The following is a 6973-nucleotide window of genomic DNA, read 5'->3' as shown; positions in this document are numbered from 1 at the left end:
AGCATTTCTCCATGACAGGAATATCTCTGTGCCAGGTTTTTAGTATCCTGCGGCACTGGCACTCCTATTACTCAGGGAGTTTACATTGATTTAACACAGTTTTGTTTGCTGGATTTAAAGTCAGCTATCACAAAAAGATTAGAGTCAGACCTTAGTGAGTATGAACCTGGCTTCCTATTCAAAAGACTCATTTGTTTTAAAGAAAAATTGCTTTTAAAGAAGGGAAGATCTAAGGCAACAGATTTATTTGAGGAGCTGATCCCAAATAATGTTGTTCAATCTGTATTTTTATTGTACAGAAGTACCACAGAGCTCCTACCATACTTAATCAGGCTTCATTACTGCATACTCCAGAGGCTCACATGGAAGTGCAAGAGCTGAGACTGGGTAGTCATTAACTGCTCCTGTGCAGGGAAAAATTTCCCAAGGTGTACATTCCCAGGAGAGACCAGATTGCCAGAGGGATAGAGAATAAACTTGATATAGAGAATGTGAAATTCAGAACAGAAAGTTCACAACAGAAGGTTGAGTGAACCTGGAAAATTTATGAAACTCCTATAGTTTCAGGACTGCAAGAGGTAAATTAAAGGAGCAGTAGAAAGTCAAGAGGAAAGATGGAAGAGAATTGTGTAATCCAGGCAGTGCTCTGAGAAGAGGAGCCTTGTCTCACTGAGATTGGTAGCAAATCCAAAGCTTACTGTCAAATACAAACAAGAAAGCCAAACTACAGCATCAGAAGCTGTGGGTCAATTCCACAGAATGAAGCTATATTTTGCAGGACTGCTCAAGGTAAAAGTCTATTTCAGAAATAGACCGCTATCACATCTATATTTACAGCAGCAATGAGAATGAAACTGCTAATATAAAATAAAAACAAATCCATCATTTTTCTTGAATTGTGCAGCAAGAATGTTTGCAGATAAGATGCAAATCTAGTCCGGGGGCTGCCACTGGATAACATGTCCCTAACTAGAAGGATTAAAACTACCATGACATAAGAAATCCTAAGCTAATTTAGAAGTAGAACAGCTGAAGAAAGGCTGTTAACAGAAGCTGGAATTAGAATGCAAGGTTAAATTGCTTCAGATTATTTCTATCTGTGCTGATACTAGTGCCAGATGTGAAAGCCTGGGTGAGATAACCACCTTTGAAACCACCAAATCTTCCATAAATCAGGAAGTTTAGGAGGCAAGATCAGAGATATTGTACCTATGAGTGTAAAGAAGAAAAAATTCATTTTAACCTTCTCATATAAGATTAGAGCAATAAAAAAAATGAAAAATTATATGAAGGGAGGTTTATCTTTTTTTTTAATGAGGAGACTAAATATATTAAGAAAAAGTAAAAATTGTAAGTTATGGTAATTATTTTAAAGTAACTAAAAGTGGCTTCACAGATTTTTAACAAAATATATCCAGGAACTGAATACCTTGACTAAATAATTTCTCAAACCAAAAGTAGATGTGGTCTTAAGTAGGTCTAAGCTGCAGTCTTGTTCTACAACATCTGCATGTGTATTTTATAATGTTACAGGTTATTAAGCATGTTGAGGTATAAAAATATGCAGAAATGTTGGCTGCTCAAAGATCACAGAGCACAAAGAGATAGTAGCTACATAACAGATTAGTAACAGCTGGATGATTTGGAACCAGAAGGCCTAACATGCCAGTCCAGGGAAAATTTCACTCCATTTACGAAACAAGACTGCCTTACCTGGGGCAATGAAACAATGCCTCTGGATTGGGCTCTGCAGAACCCGGGGCTCCCTTGTGAAACTGCACAATAACTTGGGCATGACAAAGATGTCACAGGATCAGAGAGCCCAGCAGAGAAATTCAGCTGCCTGGAAAGATTCTGACTTGAGAAATTCTGATTGCTTGAAGAGTTGAAGCAAATAAAGGAATTAAGCTTGAGGTTACAAAATTAAAAATGGAAGTCTATACTTTTGTGCTGTAGTGTCTCTATGAATCTTTTGATTTCTTTAAGTAATAGAGCTGCATTCTGTCATCTTTTATCTTTACAAAGATTTCATTGTGTGAAGTGCTTAAGATTTCCCACTTTTAGATTCTCTTTTTGCAGAGGAGTGGGTTTTTTTCAGTAGAAAGACTTTTCAGCTATAATGTCATATTTCAAAATAATTTTTTTTTGCTGTGTTTTGCTCTTTCCCTTTGACAGCCATCTTGCTGAGTAATGCCCAGGGTCATACTTTTGAAAAGCAAATTCTTCCTCTGCAGCATTGCTGCAGGACCTATAGCAGAGTGTTTATCCAGAGAACCAGGTGCTCATCCTTCTGTAAGATATAGGTTGATGCCTTATATCAACTTTGATATCTGGCAGAAAAGTGCCAGATGCAGATTGCTGAAGAAATACAAAAGGGAATATCAGCAACTTTAGAAATGGTTTTAGGAATATATAGACATGTGTTCACATTTATATATAATTTTGAAATATTAAGCAAGAAATGCATTAAATATAAATTAATTTGTTGCACCAGAAAAGCGCTAGTCCAGGTCCACTTGCTTGGATTAAACTCCAGACTGAACCAAAATCTTCACCACAGAGAACAGAGAGCTTCAACAGAAGTCAACAGAGTTGACCCAAAGTATCAAAGATAAAATTAGTCTGGACAAAAAGTCCTGAAATAATGCCTAGATAGCAGCTATTTTCCTAACAGAATTTATTACCAAAACAAAACCTGGAAAGACCCTCCAACTTTCTCACATCTGTTGGCAGATCATCAGTATGTTTAGTAAAATACAATCATTTTCTCCTGTAACAGATTTCCACCCTTAATAAATCTTAGTGCAAAAAGTCACCAGCATTCAGTTCACCTTTAGTGTCAAAATTGGACCAATGTCTCTAATGGGACATTGAGCATTAAGATGGCATTGCAGAGGATTCAGATCCCTCATTGCTAAATTTTGCTTCAACAAAACAAAGAAACTATTACTTGCAGAGAAAGCAGAAGTGGACCTTAAATCACAAGATTGTCTCTTGAATTATCTCTTCAATCCTGGAAGAGTAGGGGTTTTGCCCCTGAAGGTGAACAATAAAGAGATCCTGACTGTGATGGTTACTTTTGGGGTTATTAGAAGGGGACAAGCTTGTTAGTAAGGCCTGTTGTGATAAGGACAAGGGGCAATGGTTTAAACTGAAGGAGGATCAATTTAGATTACACAGAAGAAAGGAATTTTTCACAGTGAGGGTGGTGAAACCCTGGCACAGGTTGCCAAGGTAGAGCTGGTAGATGCCCAGTCCCTGGAAACAGTCAAGGTCAGGCAGGATGGGGCTCTGAGCCACCTGCTCTGCAGTGGGGTTTGGACCAGACAACCTTTAAAAGGTCCCTTCCAACCCCAACTATTCTATAATTCTATTTTTATGGTCATATGCCAGATCTTTACAAGAACCTTAAAATTATTCCCACTTATAATTTGATTTCCACTCCCCTGTTCCAGCATTTTTGTTCAACTGGTTTTCTAGTTGGCCAAGATAAAATATGACTAGTTGGTATATGACATGTTACCTCTGCAGTAGATGAACATATTTTGATTTCTACAGCACTGAGTCAGCATTCTGATGAGTTAGCATTTATATTCCCGACAGCTGTTTATTCCTCTCAATGTAATTTCAGAGATAAATGTCCAGAAGGGCTTTGCTGCCCCAGATCTATCAGAAAACATATTTAAGATATTCTGTGGTATTTAAGTCATAAAAAAAACTTATTCAGTAATGCTAGGACAAAATGTGTTTAATTTTTAACATTAAATAACTAATTTAAACCTCACCATATTATTTTGAAATATAATCTGGTGAAAAGTCAAATTATTTTTATTTCCTTTGCAAAATCCCATAATTGGTTTCTAGGGACATTATAAATTTAAGGAATATACAGAAACTTCCAATCAGTGCTTTCACTTTAGTCCTTTAATTTAGAGTTGAGAAAGTAGCCTTGAGAATAAAAGAGATAAGACTCAGTGCACATAAAGAACCCAACGGCTCCTGGAACAGCTGATTGATTGTGTCTCACTAAAGCCATGGGAGCAGTTGGCACAGTGGAATGTAAATCTTGATAGAAAGCAGAACCAGCAGACAAGGATTCACTGAATGCTGAAATTCTTCAGGTAATGCTGCAGGGTTATGTTGGCAAACATGGTGTAGGCTGTGGTCATTCATATGCTGCCATTTTAATCTGCATTTTTGGTTTTAGTCATCCCATAAAGCAGTGCAGATGTTGCAGAGCAGCACAGATTTCATTTTCCTGCATCAGCCCTGTAGAGTTTGTGAGGTGTTTCAGTACAGCTGCTTTAGCTTTGGACTTTAGCAAGAGTAAACTCTTTCTAAAAGATGTTTTCTTCTAAACGCTCTTCTGATAAATGTACATTTACAATATTTTAGGGAAATGAAATTTACTGTTAGCAAGGTTACAGAAGTGCCTGTTACTCATGCAAAAACAAAATCCAGTTCTGAATCCCATTAAATTAATGGTTTTGATCATATGTGGTGGCAATTAATTCTACAGATTACTTATGATTTTGCTAAGATAATACTTAATTGTTCTGTTCCTTTAGCCTTCATTTTGCCTTGTCACAGAACAAAAAGAAAAAATATTTCTAATTGTTTGGTTCATCTCCTCTATTACCTACCTTTTGCTTACACTAATCTCTAGTTTGAATCAAACAGTGCCTTTTTCAGGCTCAGAAAACAAGACATCTTTGCTTATTAAACTAATAATGTTTTGCCTCATTTTTAATTTTGTTCTTACTGATTTTTTTCTTCTTCCTTTCTGGGATGGAGTATAAAGAGCAGTGAACAGTATTAGAGGAGTTTTCCAATAGATTCTTTCTGTATCAGTACTTTGGCTGCTCTGGACCACCAACCACCAGTTCTTACTAAGATTTCTGTATTACTGGCAAGTAATTTTCCTTTTATTTGTCCCACGGTACATATAAATTTAGAAATAAAGATAATAGGCCAAATTAACTTGCAGGCAATTCCATTCATCTCACTTATAACTGTGCCCATAAATGAACTTGCAAGCCAATGAAGAAAAGCATCATGGTTACTACTCCAGTAAAGTAAGATTCTAAAATACAAACAGTACTTTTATGCTAAACTCCTTAATAAACACCCCAAACTTGAATGTTATTACCCTGGGACTTTTTCCCAAGTGTTTACTTATGTCAGTAAATGAGGTTAAAGAGGAGGTGAAAATCTTCAGTGTACACCAGTGAAACCAAGCTATGATGCAAACTTTATTATGGAAAGAAACCTAATCTAAGCATTTAGGATAATTTCTTTGGCTGTGACATATACACAATAAAAATGTGTAAGTAGAAGATGATAATCTTTTTGATCTATTAATGAAGATTTATTTGGGCCATTTCTGTACAATGTTGCACTGCCAAGACAGACTAATGTACAGCTGTCTCAAAAATCATTAAATGCATCATGAAATTGAACACTGGTTACAAATTATTATTGTTCCTTCTAAAATCAGTTCATTATTCTATATCTGTATTTATCTGCCAGTTTTCTGCTGGCATTATGAAACATCCTGAAGATTGCAGTGCCCATACTGCAGTTTTGTGGATATTTGCTCAACATTCCACTTGGGTTTAAAAACATAGTGAAGAATGGCCATTGGGGTCAATATACTACATAAAAGCGTTCTCATTTTAATGCTTTGCTTTATTCCCATATCAGTCTTAAAAGACATGGAAAAAGAAAAGTAATTTGATTAATTGAAATACTGCTTTAAGCGACTGTGTACATAGCTCTCCACCTCTTGAGAAATCATTAGCTTGCACAGCAAACAGCTCCATATACTCTCACTGCAGGAACTCTAAAAACTTCATGCTGACCTTTGCAAAACTATTCATGCTGTATACAACACAGACTTTTCCAAACACTCAACTAAATACATATATTTGAAGTTATACCAAAAGCAACAATGATTTTTTTAGCCCCCCCCCCCCCCCATAAACTGAGTATCTGTTTCTTGGTGCTACTGTTGCTTAGGATTCCAATGCCTGGAGTTCCCAGGTGCCTCTGACAGAGATTTATTCTGGACTAAAAGTACTTACAATCTAAGTATGTCTTTATGGAAGTATTGCTATGACAAAAAGGTCAAAATTATGTTATTACATACAGTTTAATGCATTTTTTCCTCAGCATGCAAGCAGAGCATAAGCCAACAGCACTCACAGAAGAAATATTTTTATAGCAATTCTATGATGCAGTGCTGTTGGGGCTGGGCACCAGCAAAGAATGTGTTATTAATATTACAGAGGAAATCTTCCCAAGCATAGCCAAGTCTTAAGACAGAAGGCTTCTGTGAGAAAATCTTACTAAGCTGCAGTCATTGTGTTATGATCTCTTACTCAAAGACTAGTTTAAATATAAATTAAATTACAGCAAGAATATGTACATCCCCCAAGTGACGGATGAGCACAGTGACAGTGGGAATGCACACTGCCAGCTCCAGCTCATCCCTCACACAGCCCTTCTCAAACCCAACACTTCCATGTCTTAACCTGCATCAAAACCCTTAGAGCAGGGAGAAGTCATCTTAAAACAAGACTTTTGGGTGGCCGGAAATGCAGCTGGCTGTGTCTGGTCTGCTCTAACAATGCCAGCTGTACCTGGGATGCACAAGAAATTGAAAAAGGCTCCCCTGGATACTGAAGAGTTGGCCCAAGATGCAAATAGAAGCCCAACCACAGCTCCCAGAGTGTGGGATTTAGCTGGAATACCACTGTACTCTGATGTTTTCTGATGCAAAGGACAATCTTTTGGGCATTCCTTTCCAAGAACAGCCAAAACTAATTTAGAGACTGCTGTCTTATATATTGAGAGTTCTACTGTTGTTATAGGGCAAAGATTCCATATCACCAGGGTTTCATACCTCCTCAGTGTTTCTCATAGGCAGCTCCTCTAAGCACTGACTGCTCCTGGTCATTGTAGTAGACAACTA

Source organism: Zonotrichia albicollis, chromosome 11, assembly GCF_047830755.1.
Source record: "Zonotrichia albicollis isolate bZonAlb1 chromosome 11, bZonAlb1.hap1, whole genome shotgun sequence".
Taxonomy (NCBI): Eukaryota; Metazoa; Chordata; class Aves; order Passeriformes; family Passerellidae; genus Zonotrichia; species Zonotrichia albicollis.
Note: the sequence above shows the minus strand (reverse complement) of the source record.